At 32.9% G+C, this 21805-nt stretch overlaps 1 protein-coding gene and 1 non-coding gene across 3 annotated transcripts in view; one reads left to right on the top strand and one right to left on the bottom strand.

Moving 5' to 3' along the window:
- ATRNL1 (attractin like 1) overlaps nucleotides 1-21805 on the bottom strand; it is a 778070-nt gene that overhangs the window by 336584 nt on the left and 419681 nt on the right. The gene's annotated exons all lie outside the window — the stretch shown is intronic.
- On the top strand, nucleotides 20943-21027 carry TRNAQ-UUG (transfer RNA glutamine (anticodon UUG)). The gene has a single exon. It is a non-coding gene; the product is annotated as a tRNA-Gln (tRNA).

Raw genomic sequence — 21805 nt, 5'->3', positions numbered from 1 at the left:
CTGTTACTAGCAGCATTCTGGGAGGCCCTCTTATACCACTCCCAGTAAATACTACCCCTCACATGCGTAGCTACTAACCTGACATATTGGTTAGTTTTGTATTTTTTAAACTTCAAGTAAACTGAATCAGATAGTATTTATTTTTTTTAATTTCTGGTCTTTTATTTCCCCACTGGTAGCCACTATGCTTCTGAGATTCATCTACATTGTTACATGCAATTGTAGCAGGTCACAGAGTTTCTTTCCTGTGTGTGCCACCTAGGGTATATACCATCATTGACTTTTAAAACATTCCAATTGCTGATGAGCATTTGAATATATCAAGTTCTGGCTATTACTAACAATGCTATTATGAACATTCTTACATGTGTTTTTAGTGAACTGCATTCCTAGGAATCCATATATGCATTCCTACTGGGTACCTAGGAATAAAATGGATCAGTCATAAGATAAACATACGCATACGCTTAGTTTTAAGGGATATTGCCAAATGGTTATCTAAAGGGGTTCTATCAATTTACGGTCTTTATAGTATTGAATAAGAATTTCAATCGCTACACATCTTTGACAACACTTGAAATTGTCTCTTTTTCATTTTAGCATTTAGTATGATGCAGTGTTATCTCATTGCAGCTTTATATTGCACTTATCTAATGACTAATGAATTTGAAATTTTTACATATACTTATTGGGTATTTGGATGCCCTCTTTTATGAAGTGTCTGTTCAAACCTTTATACTTTTTTTCTACTGGTTTGTCTATCTTCTTTTATTGGTTTGTAAAACTGGTCTTTATTAGTAGGAGTTATTTGCCAGATTTATGCATTGAAACTATTTATTCCCACTCTGTAGCTCTCTGAATCTAAGAGATTGCATCTACTTCTTAAATACTTGAGCATAATGTTTACTTGCATGTAGTAAAAATATACATATAACTTGAAATCTTTCATATTAAGCATTTCTTCTAACTTTTATTCAAATAGTTAAAGATGACAATTATCTAAAATACAATTTTATCAAATCTTTTGGCATATGTAGCTACATTAGGCTTAATGCATTACTAAATTACACGGATTTTTGACATCTTATTTGCTTCCTGTCTGGTGGTCAATTAAACTCATTGTTCCAGTATGAATTTTATCAGTCATAAAATATGTTACCTTTTACAAGAATCTAAGACTATCAAAATCCAAATATATGTATCACTATTCTTTCAACCATTCTGGAAACAGGTCAGTGGTTAATACATTTGATTGAATTCAAGTGCCATTATATACACTAATGAATAGCTACTGCGTAGCATGAAATGGAAAATTCATTTCATTGTAGTGACTTAGAAAATGGTAGGGATAATTTGCCAAAGATAATAAAAGTGCATAATGATCATGGTGTGTGTGTATACATATATATATATATATATATATATATATATATATATATATATAATATATTTGAAGTGATTTAAAATGTTTTCATGGATAAAATTAATTCAATTGACTTTTTTTCATAGCTACTAATTTTAATTTTCAGATCCTGGTATTATTAATATTTTATTAGCAAGATATTACATATAACACTTAAATTTTCTCCCCTTCTTTTCTCTACTATAGTAATGATGACAGATTTGAGGATAATAAAAAATAAAGATAATAAATATAAATTTATTTATAAGTTAAAAAATCTTTACTCACAGGTAATGCCAAATATGGACTTTGCCTCATGCCTACCATGGGAAATTTAAAAAGTCCCACTTTCTAAGGCATCACTAGTATCAAATTACTTCATAGTATCCATGTTTGATTATTTCTAGAAAGTATAAAGGACTTGTTGCTAAAAGTGCTAATGAGTAAAAACAATTATTAACTCATGCTTGCAATATTTACAACTTTTAATATGCATATGTCACACACTCAAATAGGATAGCTTCAGGCACCAATGACAATGAATCATTAATTCTATTTGTCTTGGAAACAATTAGAAACAAATGCAAGTAGCCATGTGTTAGTATTACTGTCTGGACTTATTTTTGAATCAAAATCTGTGGCTAAAACATTTCAACTCATGCCTTTGAAATGACTCTAAACTCTTATACAAGAAAAGAATAAGCTTGTTTCCCTCTAGTATAAGTCTACACATCAAATTCAAACACACAGAAAGAAACTGTCACAGGTGAATCCCAGCAACCAAATCTACAAACCTGTAGTGATAAAAAAATACTTACATTAGTATAGACAGAACCAAGACTCACACATCTTCTGTATTTCATGACAGAAGTGGTTTTCCCATTAGAGATATGTGCATTTTTCTAATGAATAATGGAGAAGAAGACTATCTCTCAAAAATTTTAGCTTTAGGGCTTAGGATTTATATTTATATTATTGACTCAGGATTTTAAAGCTTGGTTTTATATTATTCATGCATTATGACAAAAAATTGTGTGCATATGTGATAATATCACTCTTTTCTACCTACTAGAATTTTCTAGTATGATAAATAACAAATAATGGAGTGTATCCCATCACCAGATGCATATTCTCTTTATATGAATGGTTGAGAACTCTAATGGTTTTGATACCAAAAAAGCACAACTCAAAGTTGAGTAAAATAAGAGAAAGATGGTTTATGTCCTATGCCAAATAGATTCTTTAAAAATTATAAAACCCTTATGTAAGGAAAAAAATCATCATATTTCTGGTCTCTATTTTTACTTTGAATATAATACATAAGGAGTTCTTATTTATAGACAACTTGCTTATTCACTGTAGATCATAAAAAAATAACCAAGTATTCATCCTTTTCTTTCTTTCTTATCCTGGTTATAAAGATATTGTGCTTCTTTTGTAGTAACAGTCGATTCACACAATCCTACACTTCTGACCTCATAAGCCTGGTAATATTATTTATTACTTCACATTTAGATAACTGGATGGTTACTTACCTATATGATCTCCTTACCCCCACCTACTCTCTAAAAGTCTCTTACCCCATGGGTTTATTTAACACTGTTAACTGGGAACAGTGAATTTTAGACAGATACAAGGCCACATAATTAAAGACCACATTTCCCATCATCTTCTGCAGCTAGTACTTTAAATTTTGAACAGAGTAATGAATGCAACTACCAATACATACTCTTTAAAAATTAATTTGAAAAACTTCTAACTTCTCATTTCTCATGGTCCACATGGGCTAGAATGAAAGATTGTGGCACCTGAGAGCCAGTTTTGGAATATAAATAAGGACAACACTCTAGATCACAGCACGGAATGAAAATGAATCTCAGTTCCTGGATGAGCTTGTGGAACAGAGTTGCCTGACTGCCCTGAGCCACTCACTAGCCCTGGGATACCATGGTAGACATATACCCGTCTACCATATTGTTTATTTGAGGTCTCCATTGCAGCACTTAGCCTTTAATAGAAAATAATATAAATCACCTCAATTATATAAATTATATGTGTATGCTATGAGAAATTAAGAGGTGTTTAACTATAGTTTTGTGATATATTTGTATAATACATGATGCATGCATTAATGAGACAAATAAAAATTTGTTACACAGTTAGTATGTGACTAAGTTAGTATCCGAACCCAGTCAGTCTGGCTCCATAGGACAGAGTCTTAAAATATTTGTAAAGATAAACATAGTAACCAATGGAATATAAATGAGAGTCCAGAGATAAACCCATATATCTATGGCCAATTGATTTGGGGACCAGGACCATTCAATGAGGGGAAAAAAATAATATGTCTTTGAGAAATGGTACTAGAGAAACTTGATAAAAATTTTTAAAAAGGAAAAAAATAAAAAAGGAGTCAAATCCCTACTTCACACTATATATAAAAATTAACTCACAGTGGATCAATGACTTGAATATAAAAGCTAAGACCATAAAACTCTTAGAAGAAAACATAGGGGTAAAATTTCATCACCTTGGATTTGGCAATAAATTTTCAGATATGACATCCAAAGCACAAAGAACAAAAGGAAAAAAATATGCAAATTAGATTTCATCAAAATTTAACACTTTTATGCATCAAAGATGATTTGCAGAAAGTGAAAAGTCAATATATGGGAGAAAATATTTGCAAATAATACATATACTAAGAGTCTAGTATCCTGAATATATTACAACAACAAAAAGACAAATCGCCAAAATGCTTATAAAAAGTATTTTTCATGATTAGGGATGCAAACCCAAATCACAATACCCACTTCATACCCACAAGGATAATTACAAAGTTAAAAAAGTGGGAAAAAAACAAATGGCAAAAATGTGGGAAAACTGGAACCTTTATACTTTGCTGATGAGGATATAAAATGGTCTTTTTGGACTACAGAAAACATGTTGGTGGTTCCTCAAAAAATTAAACATAAAATAAACTATATTAAATTCTACTCCTAGGAATATACCCAAAATAATTGAAAACTGGTACTCAAACAAATAAATAGACATACACTAATGTTCACAGAAGCACTCTTCACAATAGCCCAAAGGTAGAAAGAGTCCAAATATCCATTAATGGATAAACAATTTTCGGTATACACGCACCATGGAGGACTGACACATGCTACACTATGAATAACCTTTAAAATACTGTGCCAGATGCAAAAGGTCACCTGTATGGTCCCATTTATATGAAATATTGATAACAGGTAAATCTATAGAGACCTCTTAGATTGGTTGTTGCCAGGTATTCAGAAGGGGGAGAGGAGCACGGGAGCAACCATGTAACGGATACAGCATTTTATTTTGTGGTGATGAAAAAAGTTTCGGAACTAGGGAAAGGTGATGATTGCACATCACTGTGCACGTTCTAACTGACAATGAACTGTTTACTTTAAAATGTTTAATTTTGTTTTCTGGATTTCACTTCATTCAAAAAATGCTTTACAAAATGGACTTGCTTATTTGCTTAATTATATTTCTATCATCAAACCATGAAATACGGAATTTACATGGGGGCAGGAAACATGTTAAACATAGGATTTGGAAATATTTATATGCCAAGGATTTTCAAGAGTGCCTAATCAAGAGGAAACCATATTTACTGATGATTTCTGATGAGGAAATGACTCTTTCACAGATGCTGGATGATAGATTCCCTCTTATTCATATGTAAGACCAAAATAATGCCATAAATTACTTTAGAGAAAATATATTTATATCTATCTATAAATCAGTAATAAAGTATCTTTCTCTGTGACAAATTGCTTATTTTTCTTTCATATTGGACTTAATTTAGTTTGTGTACTATGAGAAACTGATTTGCAAATTTATTACTAATATCAAATACGAATAAGATGAAAAAAAGATGTATGAAGAACAAGTTAAAATAATTTAAATTGCTGCCTGTCTACGGGAACATATTAAACACTATCCAAGGACTACTTAGAAAATCTATGGTTTTATCTCATTATTGTAACAGAACCAAAAATGCCAAACATAAACCAGAACATATTGAAACATTACAAAAACTAATTCATGAACAGATGCTTAAGCAATATAGAGACCAAAAATAAATTACTTGAGCCAAATTACTGTTAACTCTAAGTACGATAATTACCAGGACAGCTGATGTTTCAAATGAACCTATGCTGCGTTGGCCAATGGGCAATTTATAAAATATAATTAATCTTAACCATTTTTCCCCACTCTAAAACAACTGACACAGGAAAACAAACTATTTGTCCCATAATTTATAGTTTATATATGTCATCGTGTTTAAGAATTTTCTTTAGTTACAATTAACATATTCTTAACAAAACTAGTGTGTGTGTGTGTGTGTGTGTGTGTGTGTGTGTGTAATTGATGATATATATCCAACCTATTTAAGAAGGGTTTATTACCATTGGGTATCTTGTTTCAAGTCAGCGTGAGTCTCAGATGGCATAGCCACATACCAACTCGTAGGAATTGTATATAATAAGCTATTTGCTCTGCAGGGTAGACTGGGGAAAATTCAGGAGGTAAGACAGAAGGTGTGGGGATCAGTGGAGTAAGGATGCACAGTCAAGCATCATCTTTATACTAACACAGAGGCAAGTTTGGACTGCTTGAGAGGCTTTGATTTAGGGGCACTGAAGTTTCCTCTGGGGAAAGAAGAGACTGTTCATTGAGGTAGAAAATATGTACGGGTAAAGGGTCATCTATCTCTCCCTCAGCACTGTCCTTGATTAAATTGCTCTCAGAAACAAGAGTGGAGTCCTGGGGACTCAGGGACACGGCAGTTATCCTCCAGGTTCAATTGTGGTACACAAATCAGAAAATACCACAAATTATAAAGTAAATGAAGAATGTTATAATATTAACCCAATAAGCGAAACTTGCTTAGTTACACGTTGCATACACGATTACTTCAAGTAGACCCCAATTCCAACATCAGAATGTGCTACTGCCTTTAGATAATGTTACATTTTTGTAAGACTGAATTTTCAGCGGCTGCTACGATAAAAAGCAAGGAATCAATGAAATCACTACATGAACATCATGATATCACATAAAAATCAATACAGAGCAGTGAATGTGTGTAGCACAATCTGATTCCAAGATTTGAGAAGCTGTGTGCTGTCCAGCAGCCACATACATTTTAGTCGTAAGTGACAAAAGTTATAGAAGAATGAAATAAAAGACGATTTTTTCTTTTAATTTGTATGCCTTTTTTTTAACGTTTATTTATTTTTGAGACAGAGAGAGAGAGACAGAGCATGAACGGGGGAGGGGCAGAGAGAGAGGGAGACACAGAATCGGAAGCAGGCTCCAGGCTCTGAGCTGTCAGCACAGAACCCCACGTGGGGCTCGAACTCACGGACCGTGAGATCATGACCTGAGCCGAAGTCGGACGCTTAACCGACTGAGCCACCCAGGCGCCCCAATTTGTGTGCATTTTTAAAGCAACTAGTAAGTCATTAGGTTACAAATGCTTGTTGAACTGTTTGAATCTAACCATTTAAAATAAAACTGCTAGGTAACGTCTTTGGGCCTAACTGTGAAAAAGTGACTGATACTGTAAAGGTACTAGAACACAAAAAGTTATGGAGCTTTATGTTTGGAAAATGTAGCTCTCCTGAAAGTTTCCTAAAACAAAGAAACAAAAAAAACTACTTGACAATGAAACCCAGTCAATGAAGAGGGAAATCAAAAGAGTCAGCTGTGGTGAAAAGATTGGTAGTGTGGATCATATCCTAGGAATTCACAGAACAGAGAGTGAATTCAACCCTAGGAATTCACAGAACAGAAAGTGAATCTTACAAATTAGGACAATCTAAGAAATATATAATTAACAAAATTGGGGGTGGGGAAGGGGAGACATAGAGTGCACATGAAAGCACTAATATTCTCTTTTATCAAAACATGTAACCAAAATATTCTCTAAAGCTAAAAACATTCAGTTTAAAAATCCATTTGCATCTAAATTCTCAGCATTTTTCATGACTTCTATTTTAATCCTAGAGGAATATTTTAGGTATTAATACCTCTTATGGAAATAACTTTTTTTTATATTCAAGAATTATTTTGGTTTAACTTTAATTTCCATTTCTTCTACTGAATTAAAGTCAAATGAAATAAAATTATTTTCATAAAAGTGGCACCTATATTTACCATCTTTCTTCTTGCCTGTTGTCCTTCCTTCCTTTCATCCCTCATTTTTGTACATATAGAAAATTGCCTGGAAAGTTACTTCCAGTATGTTGTGGATGATGACTTCTAGACAGAGCTATTTGGATTCTTTTTTCTGTCACTCTTACATTTTTTAAAAAATATTTTCAAAAAAAGAGGTTAGAGTGAGAGAGAGCCAAAGCATAAGAGACTGTTAAAAACTGAGAACAAACTGAGGATTGATGGGGGGTGGGAGGGAGGGGAGGGTGGGTGATGGGTATTGAGGGCACCTTTTGGGATGAGCACTGGGTGTTGTATGGAAACCAATTTGACAATAAATTTCATATATTACTAAATAAATAAATAAATAAATAAATAAATAAATAAATAAAATATTTTCAATAAATATGTATAATTTTTTAGCAATAATAATGATTTCTCTTAGTCAAAAAAAAAGGGAACAAACTACAAGTAAATATGTCAAGATATTAATCTCACCTCATTCTGGGTGGTGGGAGATTTGCTTCTTTGTAATTTATTATATATATATTTTTTAATGGCCAAAACAAAAAATTCAGGCAATTCCAAATTTCTATCAGCTCAAGAAGTTTGTATTGACAATTCCCCTATTTTCAAATTCATCTACACAACTTCTAGCTAAATTCCCATCATCAGTATATGTGGCTACGGAAGGCATTTGGCTTGAAGAACAAAAATGTACTTTTTCAAATATATTAATATTTTTCTCATTAAATGCAATGTCCACTAAAACTAAAATATCACATAGACCAATCTTACGAGTCCCATGATCTTACTAAATTTCTGCCATTTACATTTATGCTGTGATGAGGAAAACAACTATTTTCAGTTGCTGCCCAGGCATTTTACAGTCTAATATCCCCGCTCACACCCCGAGTCTGGACACTCAGACAATGATCTAAGCTTAGAATTCCTTCCCACCCCAAGTTCCCACTTTGCTTTTTCCAGGGCACCTTTTAAAAGAACCACTCATAACTGAGCCCATGTAAAGTTAGTAACCTCCACCCCAACCACCCTATAAATAATAGGTACTTGCCACCCTATTCTCCTCATCGATTGTGACCAGGGAAGGAAGACTATCCCTCCCTGGCTCACCGTGGCCCACTCACCCCTTACCCCACCCCCACTGTTTCTGGGATCTATAGTAACAAATCTTGTGCCTTTACTTCCTTTGTGTGGATGTAACTGAAACTGTGCCTTCAGATAAAAATGACCGTGGGATTTTTCACGCCCCCAAAGTAGAAGTTCAGATGCTGGGGGAACCACCTCCCAACTGGCTTATGCCTCCGCATTTCAGCAGGTAACAACCTGCATATTCTTAATACATCAGCTCTACTTGCTCAATACGTCTGTTTGCTGTTATAATTGAATTTATTTTTTATTTTCTGTTTCTTTCTCCTTTTTAGTCTCATTGGAATTAATAAATTCCTCTCCCTCCCCCCACCCTACAATTTCATTTTTCTCTACTGGTTTAGAAAAAAATGAATTTTATTATTTTATTGGTTAATCTAGGTATTTTGACATGTGCGTTTAAGTTTAATGTAATGGACTTCTTTTTTGCCTTGTGAACTTTGTAAGGCCTCAGAATTCTTCAATATGGGTCAACCTCCCTCCTTGCAAATATATTATTGTTGTCGAGTATTTTAGCTATACTTCTTAAAAAGTATTTTTTTTAGTTTTAGATGTTTAAGTAGTTAATTTAAATTTATATATATTAAAATATTTTTTAATTTTTCATTTTAAATTTGAGTTTTAAAACAGGTACATATTCTATGAATTTTAATACATGTATAATACATGTATAGATGTACATACATGTACATAGATACATGTATAGATAGTTTTAACACAATCAGAATATAGAACATTCTATTCCCTGAAAAAACTCCCTGTGCTGCCCCTTTGGGTTCATAGTCTCCCTGACACCTCCCTCAATATTGATGTGTTCTCCATTACTATAATTTTTTTAACTCATAATAAATGCTTTTGTCATATGTACCAGTAGCTCATTCATTTTCTCCCTTTGAATTATATTTCACTGTGTGGATTTACCAGTTTGTTGATCCATTATCCATTGATTAGTTGAAAGAAACTTGTGTTGTTTCTCATACAGGTAGATTGTGAATAGAGGTCCCATAAACATGCCTTGCATAGGTTTTTGTATAAATATGCTTTCAGTTCTTTAGAGTAAATGCCTAGAAGATTACTAGATAATATGGTAAGTGTATGCTTTGTATAGTTAGTAATTCTTCAGATATACCCACATACTACATTTTTATGCATATCAGACCTTCTCCCTTCTATCTTTTATTTTCCCTCAAGTTTACAGCCTTTAGAATTTCAAATGGTGAATAATCTGTTGGTGTCAAACTCTCTCAGACTTTAAATATGTCTACTTCTCTTTCATTTTAGAAATATATTTTCACTGGGTAAAGAGTTTTAATTTTAAATTAATTTATTTATCAGTTCTACAAGTTCTTTTTGCTTATATTTCATATCTGCTATGTTACTTTTTATAGTTTTCTGTTATTTCCAGATTTTTTCAAACTCCTTTCCATTTCTTTCAATATAGTAAGCATGGCTATCTTGTAGTATATATCCAATCAGTATTTTAAATCTTCAGTTCTGTTCTACTTATCTACCATTTCTTGTGGTTCTTCCTGATGATATTTTACTTACTATGTGTTTGGTAATTTTTGGTTGTATGCTGTTTATTTGCCTTTAAACAAAAATGTTGGGAAATCCTTTGAAGTTGGATGAGATATGATCCTTCATAGATTTCCTTATTCTGCTGCCAGAAGGTAGTTTTAACTAAACTCAGGGTTCAAAATATTTTGGGATCATGCAGGTAATCAAGGGATAGTTTATGGTCACAAAATGGCAGTGTTGCAGACTGACTTCCAATTCACACTTACCATGAATGTGCCTCTCTTTGAAGTCCCACTGTAATATGGTGACCATTTTCTATCAGAGTCCCAGTCCTGGGTGGGGCTTTTCTCTGTTCTCCCTTATACTCTGAGGTCAACAAACTAAAAGTCAAGTTCACATTTACGGACAAAGGTCAACAAGGCAAAACTTCTGCAGTACTCCTCTTACTTCTCAATTCTCCCTTTCCCTAGATTTTTGGCTTCTCATTACTATCTATTTGTCAACTTGACTCATTGATGCTTTCAGGAAATTAAAAAAAATTTTTTTGAGTGTTTTAGAATCCAGTAAAAAGGCTGATCTTATTAAACTCTCCTTTCAACAGAAGTACCCATGTTACAGGTACTAATTTTTTAGATAAAATATCCTAAATTATAAAATATGATTCAAATAATATTAATCAAACTAATATTAATAAAAATTCTTTATGTCTATATGCATTAGATAACTGATGGTATTTTAATATTTCACACTATTTAGCTATTTATTTTTGTAAATGTTTATTTTTGAGAGAGAGAGAGAGGAGGAGGGAGAGAGAACATGAGCAGGGAGGGGCAGAGAGAAAGCGCCCGCGCGCGCGCGCGCGCGAGAGAGAGAGAGAGAGAGAGAGAGAGAGAATCCCAAGCAGACTCTGCATTGTCAGCACAGAGCCCCACATGGAGCTTGATCCCATGAGATCATGACCTGAGCTGAAATCAAGAGTCAGATGTTTAACAGATGGAGACACCCAGGTGCCCCACTACTTAGCTATTTAAATTGTGCTTTTTGAAATCAATAAAAGGGATGTTATAAATATGATACTTTTTGCCTAATTACAAAAATATTTACAGTAGAGAGATGCCTTGGTGGCTCAGTTCGTTAAGCATCCAGCTTTGGCTCAGGTCTCATGATCTCACGGTTCATGAGTTCAAACCCCACGTTGGGCTCTGTTCTGACAGCAGAGAGCCTGGAGCCTGCTTTGGATTCTGTGTCTCCCTCTCTCTCTTTGCCCCACTCCCATTTGTACTGTCTCTCTTTCTCAATAAACATCAAAAAAAATTTTTTAAGACTTTTAAAAATATTTACAGTAGAATACGGAGAATCACTTGAAAGACAATAGACTAAAATCCTTCATGAGTAGACTTAACTTAGTAAGACATAAGCTAAATCTATTGAACTATACAGTCCTAAAAGTAATCATCTATCAATTTATACTTTCTAATATGTCTTCTTCTGTTTAGCTGTAAACGCTTTATTTTGATGATATCTAACAAATAATATATGAATAGAATCTAATGAACTTGATATATATATCAAGTAAAAATTTCTCTCCCAATGTAATGCACATATTTATAAACCCAAAAATGCTACCTATAATTAGAAATAAAATTATTTTTCCAATGTTCTTATATTTTCTTTCTTTATGTTACTCATATTAATCTGCTTATTTAACAACTCAATCTCATGGACAATTAAACAATACTCACAGAGGTATACAAATGTCCAATCCAATCAGTTCCACCTTATTAAGCTCTTTTTCATTATTTCATTGTATCATGAAGTAATTAATAAAAAAAGTCCTTTGAAAACTACTGGGTTGTTGGAGAGGATTTACTTTTTGATATATTATCTACATATTCGAAAATTTTAAACAAAGGCAAATTATTATATTTGTTATTATCTTTTCATGGTAATCTCATTAACTCAAACTTTTGTAGTAGAAAGTTTTCATTCTTTCATTTTGAACACTACTTAAGTATATAATCAAAATTGATGATGTTTAGTTGAACTTTGTTAAAAATAGAATTAACCTTGAATTCCATAATTTTGGCATGCCATTCTCTTTAATAATATTTGCTAGTAAAATAACTTATTAGATAAGACAACAACTGTTCTAAGAACTTTACCTGTAGCAATTTATTGTTCACAAGAACCCCATGATGTAGGTACTTTTATTTTCTTTAATTCACAGATGAGAAAACTGAGGCACAGGGAAGTTTAATAACATGACTATTATACCCTCCACCTCTGTTCAGTGTAACAAACGTTTGACTATCAGATTGACCCCATTGTGACTTATATTGAGGGTGCCAAAATTCGAGATTCAATCCCTTGGTTTTCTCCAACCCACCCCACTTTGCTCATTTCCCTCTTTTTATGCATTGTGCCAAAAAATGATGAGGATAAACAAAACATTCACTCTCGTGCTTAGTAGGTACAATAAAATACATCTGTGTATACTTCTAAATACAGGAAATAATCTCTCTTTTAAAATGTGAGTTCCTAAAGGACTGGCACAAATTTTTTTTTTAGGATTGACACAATTTTGATGATGATTATAAAACAGTGATTCACAATACAAAGATTGATTCAGTTATTTTTTAACTGTCAATTACATTCTTAACTTATAATTATAGCTATATTATGTCAACTCAGAAGTTGGGGTAAGATTACCTGTGGATGCAACTTCTGACAGGTCAGAGAAGAGTTTCTTTGGATTTAACTGTGGTCTGAAACAGCACTCTCTGTAAGACACAATCTGGCCATTCTACTGGCAGATACACTGTGCCCCACATCATATCAACGGGGTGCAAGGAAATTAAGGAAGCAGTGATGCTTGTGGAGAAGACCACCTAATTTTGATAGAGTGAGGCCTTTACAGCCTTATTAAAAGCATATACCTTTTTAAAATAACTCAGAATTTACACCAAACATAATACATATAAATTGTTATTCCCTTTTAATAGCATTAAAATAACATTAATTTAATTTGTATATTTGAATATATCTAATCACAATTTGAGATTTCTATATCAAATAGAAAAACAATCTTGAAAAAGAACAAAGCTGGTGGTATCATAATCCCAGATTTTAAGGTATCTTACAAAGCTGCAGTACTCAAAACAATATGGTACTGGCACAAAAACAGACACACAGATCAATGGAACAGAATACAGAACCCAGAATAAACCCACAATTTTATGGTCAATTAATCTTTCACAAAGCAGGAAGGAATATCAATGAGAAAAAAGATAGTTTTTTTCAGCAAATGGTGTTGCAAAAGAATGAAACTGGACCACTTTCTTACGCCATACACAAAAATAAATTCAAAATTGATGAAAAACCTAAATGTGAGATCTGAAACCATAAAAATTCTAGAAGATAACAAAAGCAGTAATTTCTCTGACATCAGCTATGTCTCCTGAGGCAAGGGAAACAAAAATAAACATGAACTATTGAGACTACATCAAAATAAAAAGCTTCTGCACAGTGATATAAATAATCAACAAAATTAAAGGCATCCTACTGCATAGGAAAAGATATTTGCAAATGACATGTCCAATAAAATATCCCACATATATAAAGAACTGCTACAACACCCAAAAAACAAATAATACAATTTAAAAAATGGGCAGAAGACATGAACAAATATTTCTCCAAAGAAGACATACAGATGGCCAACAGACATATGAAAAATGTTCAACATCGCTCATCAAGGAAATGCAAATCAAAACTACAATGAGATATCACCTCACACCTGTCTTAATGGCTAAAATCAAAAAACACAAGAAACAACAAGTATTGACAAGGATGTAGAGAGGAAGGAAACCTTGTACACTGTTGCTGGGAATGCAAACTGGTGCAGCCACTGTTGTTGAAAACAGTATGGAGGTTCCTCAAACAGTTAAAAATAGAATTACCATATGATCTGGTAATTCCAATACTGAGTTTTTATCCAAAGAGTATAAATTCAAAAAGATATATGCAACCCTATGTTTATTGCAGCATTATTTATACTAGCCAAAATATGGAAGCAGCCCATGTGTACAATGATAGATGAATGGATAAAAAAAGATATGGTATATATATATATATATATATGTATACACACACACACACACACACACACACACACACACACACAATGGAATATTATTAGCTCATAAGAAACATGAAACCTTCCCATTAGCAACAATATGGATGGACCTAGAGGGTATTATGCTAAATGAAATAAGTCACTCAGAGAAAGACAAATACTACATGATTTCACTCATATGTGGAATTTAAGACACCAAACAAACAAAGAAGAAAAGAAACAAACAGAAAAACAGACTCTTAAATATAAAGAACAAACTATTGGTTACCAGAAGGGTAAGGTTAGGGATGGTCAAAATAGGTGAAGGGGATTTACACTTACAGTGATGAGAACTGAATAATGTTTAAAATTGTTGAATCACTATAATTTACCCCTGAAACTAATATAACTAATTAATTATACTGGAATTAAAAAACAAATGGATATATAGATATACATAGATATATATAAATATATAGATACATATATCTACTAGCCATAAATTATGTTATATTAATAATATAAGTACTTACATGCACTTATACATAATCAGTAAACTCGGGTTATACAATTAAAAATTTAAAAATAATACCTAGTAACAATTACCATTTTATGCACAGTGTATCAAACAAAAAGTTGAAGCAATTTTTCAATCTTATTTACTGAGCTTTTAAACTGCTGAGGAACCATTACTGCCAATCAAAAGTTCAAATCATATTCTTTTGAAAGTGAAAGCTGAGAAAAACTAACATGTATAGATTTAACCTGTAGGCATTCTTGCTGAACCTAATTCTTTGAAGAACTTAGGTTTCCACAATAGCAAAATAACTTCAAACTTCCCACAATGGACAGTAGTATATATTTTTGATATAATAACAATAACAGTAGTATATATTTTTGATATAATATGTATTTGTACTTTATAGACCTTTAATAATAAAGTATTTAGTTACTGCCCAGACATCATAATTAAAATGGCTGAAAATTTGAATGCATGCTTTTAGCAATAACTGTGAATCCACTGTCACATATTTGGGCTACTACAGTCTATGTTTATAATAAACTTTTGTCCAAAAGTATCTGCATGAGTACAGAGTGTTCATGATCCTTGTTATTTGACTTAAAGAGAGCTTTCAAAATGAAAACTCTGACACAGAACTTCACGGTTCAGATCTGCTTTTCAAATTGCCTCTGGGAACTACTTCTACTGATCTTGAGGACTTGTGAACAGCAGAGTTCAGATTCCAAATTATATGTTTTACTCTCAAAATCATCATTGCAGAAGGGTAGTTACAAGTAATGGAAATTGATTGATGCATTTAACATTGCTAGTAATACAGAATTTAAGATTTACAGGGCCTGCTTTGATAAATACCATTGGAAAGTGTAAATTTCAATGTAAACTGAGTCCTCAAAAAGTCTAAAAATGCGATGGGGAAAAATTAAAGACCATTTATGACATATAGGTAGACTGTAATTGGAAAGACAGCTGATGTTAAACCAACAGCATATACTGGTTCCCATTAAACCAATAAAATGAAACTATTCCAGGCAAACATTTGTAATCAACAAGTAATCTACTCAGTGAAATGAGACCAACTACAGTAAATGAAAATCTACAAACAATGGCATCTCTTATCTGAGCAAATGTTTCCCTTGGAAAATGGTTCTATGGATATATGAAGATGGAATAGGGTTGGCAAAGAGTCACTGACGTTTTTTGAGTAAAGAAATGACATTGAAAAAGTGGTGATTAAGAAAGACTAATCCAGAAGCAGTGAATATTTCATTGCAGAGGTGGTAACTTTGTAATTCTATAAAAGCACATTGTAATATTTATACCAGTGCTATATGGTCTTCAGATTGTCAATACATATAAACAAATAAGAATGGAATGGAGGGAAGGATACTAAAATTGGATTCAAAAGCTTAACTTTAAGTTTAATCTGTATGAATTTAGTATTAACTGAACTCAATCTGTAGTATGGGGGTAATATTTTCTGAAGTATCTACCACATAGAACTGCTATCAGGATGAAAATAAATGTTGCCTGTGAAGAAAAGATGAAAACTTTAAAGAATTATATGAATAAGGGAGGATTACTGAATAAACAGAATGAACATGTGGCTGTCATATAACAATTATTGTATAACATAACTTTTATATATTTTTTAATTTTTTTTAACGTTCATTTATTTTTGAGACAGAGAGACAGAGCATGAACGGGGGAGGGGCAGAGAGAGAGGGAGACACAGAATCTGAAACAGGCTCCAGGCTCTGAGCTGTCAGCACAGAGCCCGACGCGGGGCTCGAACCCACGGGCCATGAGATCATGACCTGAGCCGAAGTCGGACGCTTAACCAACCGAGCCACCCAGGCGCCCCAATAACTTTTATATTTTTTAAAACCACAAAGAGGAGAGAATTTCAACAGAGAAATCCAGAATTTTACCAATTTTACCTCCAGTTGTATCTTCATAGAAAGCAACAAAAACAAAAAATGACACGGCTACTTAGTTATTTTAAAAGATAAATTGAGAAGTCATAGTTGATTATGTAAAATAAAATTAAAGGTTAAAAATGACAAGTCGTTCTTTAAGTTGTAACATACATTTGCCTCAAAATTTTGAAAGTACCTAATAAACATCAGGAAATAGGCCAAAAGGGAAAATACATTGGTTAATAAACAAATTGTTACAAAATACAGTTGAATCTCATTATTTTGACCTTGAGTGAGAAGGCACCGGGAAATATCATTACTGCATTAATATATTTAGCAGTGCAGGAAGACAATGTCCCTCACACTTTGTCATGCACCACTGAACTGTAACAATGCTGACAGTTAGAGAGCCTGTCTCCAAACATTATGACACCATCTTAGTGACAGATAAAGAAGAAAGCTGAATACTGTCATTGTTTCATATTTACTACCACAGGCATAGCTAGAAAATATAAAAATAAGTTAATTTAAAGTATTTGGATAAAATCTTTAATTCTGGCACTTTAGGGAAAAAGGAGGTAGATGCATTTGTTTAGTCTTTTACCACCAGCAATTTACCTTCAGGGCTTCTGTATTAATACTATCATAGGCACATCTATTTGAAAAATAGTGTTCAGTAGCCTTGCTCTATTACAAAGCAATTCATGACAAAGGCCTTTTGCAACGGCAATAATATTTGCATAATAATTGCAAGCACAGAGGGAAAAAAAAAAGCTTGAAATGCTACAACCATATTCCAGGAGTTTTCTTTTTCATAAATTAAATTTTCCCAAAAGCACTTCAAAAAGTCAATATTTTATTTCTGAAATTCGTTACTTAAACATTCATTTTTAATGGAATGTAACAGACTCTTGTTGTACCTTGAAAATGAAAAGTAGATAAGAACACTTCTTAATGAATTTTTTTGATTGAATATATTGAACAGGAAGGGATATGTTTTCAGTGTAGCACTAAATTAAGCATGCAGTTCCCATTAACAGTTTGGCAGCTGTGCATTTAATTCTATGAGTACCATGCTGAAAATGTACACTCCTAGAATCAAATATGCAAAGCCTAATCTGTATAACTGCTATCTGAACTTTTGCCTCTCAATTAAAGGGTCTGTGAAAAAAATATTTCTGAAAAACACAACATCATACATTTGCAAAACAACAATCAAAATCATCTCTAATACATTTCAATTTATTCCAGAACACTCAATGTTCAGAGAATGGATCTTGGACTTCAACACATGGGGATAAGATAAACTCAGATAAAAATATCGTCAGTTAACTTCTTTTACTCTTTTTTGTTCAAGCCATTATGTATTTAAATTTCTTGCTAGTGTAGTAGAGATCATAACACTCAAATTTTTATTCAGGAAAACTGAGTTATATAATAACTCATTCTGTAGGGTTTAAGATAAAAATAACTTAGAAATAGCTACCACAATATAAAAGGACTGAATATTTTGATGAACGAGATCCACTGATATTTTGCCTGTGTATTTTGTACATTTGTGTGAGTATACATATTAAAATACATCATATATATTAAAAGGTATCTTTAAAAATGTTTTTAAGTTTATTTTGAAAGAGACAGAGAGAGTGGGAGCGGAGAGGGGCAGAGAGAGATGGAGAATGCTAATCGGGATCTGTGCCCTGTGAGCACAGAGCCCAACATGGGGCTCAAGCTCACGACATGACCTGGGCCTAAATCAAGAGTCAGATTAACCAACTAAGACACCCAGACACCCCAAAAGGTACATTTTTAAAAAAAAATTTATATATTTATTTTGAGAGAGAGAGAGAGAGAGAGAGAGAGAGAGAGAGAGAGAGAGAGAAAGTGTGAGCAGGGGAAGGGCAATAGAGAAGGGAGAGAGAGAATTCCAAGCAGGCTCTACCCTATCAGCGCAGAGCCCTGAGGCGAGCTTGACCCTATGAACTATGAGATCATGACCTGAGCTGAAATCAAGAGTCCGAGGCTTAAATGCCTGACACACCCAGGCCCCTCTGTGTTAAAAGATATCTTAAATATCTTTTAAGTCTGGGTGGCTCAGGCTCTTAAGCCTCCCACTCTTGACTTTGGCTCAGGTCATGACCTCATGGTTTGTTGGAGCCTCGTGTCAGGCTCCACAGTGTTAGCATGGAGCCTGCTTGGGATTCTCTCTCTCCCTCTCTCTGCCCTTCCCCTGCTTGCACTCTCTCTTCTCTCTCAAAACAAATAGACATTAAAAAAAAATCTCTTAATTATTCACTGCTCTACCATTAAAGTTCTTTGAAATGTAAAGCTAAATGTTTTTAATCTATATAAAGGTGCATCATTAAATTATTCTCTTTCTAACTGTAGTTACACAGTGGTGTTCCTATTATTAGTAGTTATATTTGTACATCCCTGTAGAGATAGGCCTAATCCATCATCAAGACCTAGCACATTATTTATAAGTAAGTAAGGCAAATTACTACCATCAAATGGAGATGGAAACCAACAAGCCAGTTTATTTCCAGGGATCAGGCTATGCTTCCTGGTGAATAAAACATGATAGCAATATTCGACCTAGACAATCTCTGTGAGCCAAGACAGTATAAAGAGATAATAACTGTAGTAAATAAACATTTAAATTGATACATGACTATAAAGTTGCATAAAATGGTACTAAATATACATATTTGGTGAATAGTTGTCATGAATACTTAGCCATCCCCTAACATGGAGCCCATATTACATGGAAAATGTTAATTTTTTACAACGTAATATGTTAAAATAGCTCAAAATTTTACATTTCTTTATTACATCGACTCTTTGTACACACAGCTCACAATTTAGGAGAAGTATCTTTGAATCATTTAGAAATCAAATGGAAATACAATAATTTTTTAAATAAATTAATTAATTAAGATTTCCATATCTGGCTTTAATAGAAAACAGATTTATGCTCCTGCCAAAAACAATTTGAAAAATGAATAGAATATATGGAAGAATTGCTTCTGCATATTGGAAAATAGGCACAATAGCACTATTATTCCTGGAAAAAAGAGAAGCAAAAAAATACGCCAACATTTGCCGGGTTTTCTGTCTGTCAGCTTCTCTAATCTATGAAGCAGAAAATATATCCTAAGGGAGAGCTGACTTAGGAGCAAACGCTCCAAGTTCTGAGTGGGACTCCATATATATGACGCATAAAAATGGCTCCAAATATCTCTTTCCATTCCCCCTGAACACCAGAAGGGCCGGGGCCAGGAATGAACTAGAATATTCTGAAGAGTGAAATGGGCACAATTCACCTCTAGTTAATTTGTCATTTTGGATTAAGTCTATGTTCCTATTCTTACCATTTTTTAATACAAGGTGGAAATCTGAATTTTTCTGTAAAGTTTAATTTTTAAAACACTATTTAGGCCAACAAAAAGTGTTTGTAGGGTTATTATAATGTACACACGTCTAGGCTACAAGTTCAGTTACATGAGTACATTTCATCCTAATACAGAAATTGGAACATAATATTGATGAGGATATCTTTGTTTGGAGAACTTGCACTTGTGATGAGCGCCAGGTGTGTAAGTTAAGTGTTGAATCCCTAAGCTGTACACCTGGAATTAATATTACACTGTCTGCTAACCACTGGAATTTAAAATAAAACTTAAAAAAAAGAACATGCATAAATAACATGTTTTAGATCATGTTTTCAAAATATTTTTAATATTTTATAACAAAATTTAAACATGGTTAAACCACATTTGTATTTAATTACTATTCTAATTCACATGATAGTTGAGTATATTTTTTAGTAAAACCAAAATACCTTTTCTGAAATTTTGTTATAAAAAGGACAGATAGGTATAAAGATAAAAATCACTCTACATTGCACTCACTTCACCTTATTTTTAAGCCATTCAAAGAAGTAAGAATTCTTATAACTATGGCTATATTAGTATTTAACTAGTTTTGAAATCCATGTTTGAATATTATTTGTGTTCTAGGACTTCTGTGATTCATTAGCTTAATTTTCTAGCAAACACAGAAGAAAACCAGGATCTTATTTTATAATAATTTAATGATCAGGGCGCCTGGGTGGCTGAGTTGGTTAAGCATCTGACTTTGGCTCAGGTCATGATCTCACAGTTCGTGGGTTCGAGCCCCGCGTCGGGCTCTGTGCTGACAGCTCAGAGCCTGGAGCCTGTTTCAGATTCTGTGTCTCCCTCTCTCTCTGCCCCTTCCCTGCTCACGCTTTGTCTCTGTCTCAAAAATAAATAAACATAAATTTTTTAAAAAATAATTTAATGATCCTTTAGTAAAATATTTTGATTATATTTACCCCCCAAAATAGACCATTAACTTATTTTCAAAGTAAGATTACATTTGCCTTTGTGTTTGCTGGAAAATTCCTCCTCAATAGAAAAGATGAAATTCTTATTTTCCTTATTTTACCAAAATGACTTAAGGCTCTCAGTTAAGCTAGTGAATCACAGAAGCCCTAAAACATATTATATAAATATATTAACATATTAACCAAATATTTCAATGCTAAAGCAGCTTAATTACACAGTTTAATTTAGCTTAAAGAGATCATTTATACAGATAATTTAAGCTAAACTAAACTTATTTAGGGTTGAATAGGATATGGTTGTTTTTATAAATTTTTGCTATTGTTGTTCATATTTATTGTCAACTAAATAGACAAATAAATAAATGGAAACATTATATATCAGTTATGGTGTATAATAAATTTAACTTGATTTTAAGATACCAACAGTGTGATCCTATAGACAAAGAATCATTGGTCTGAGATATAGTATTTCAAATATTAAACTTTAGAAATAATGTTTTAAACTGATATTAAAAATAAATGGGTTAATAATAATAACTAATAATTTCATACTACCTTAAAGCTTGACAAAGTAATTTTTCACATACGATCTTGTTTCTCA

This window comes from Prionailurus viverrinus, chromosome D2, assembly GCF_022837055.1.
Source record: "Prionailurus viverrinus isolate Anna chromosome D2, UM_Priviv_1.0, whole genome shotgun sequence".
In the NCBI taxonomy this organism is placed as follows: domain Eukaryota; kingdom Metazoa; phylum Chordata; class Mammalia; order Carnivora; family Felidae; genus Prionailurus; species Prionailurus viverrinus.
This window is presented reverse-complemented; position numbering and strand designations above follow the sequence as displayed.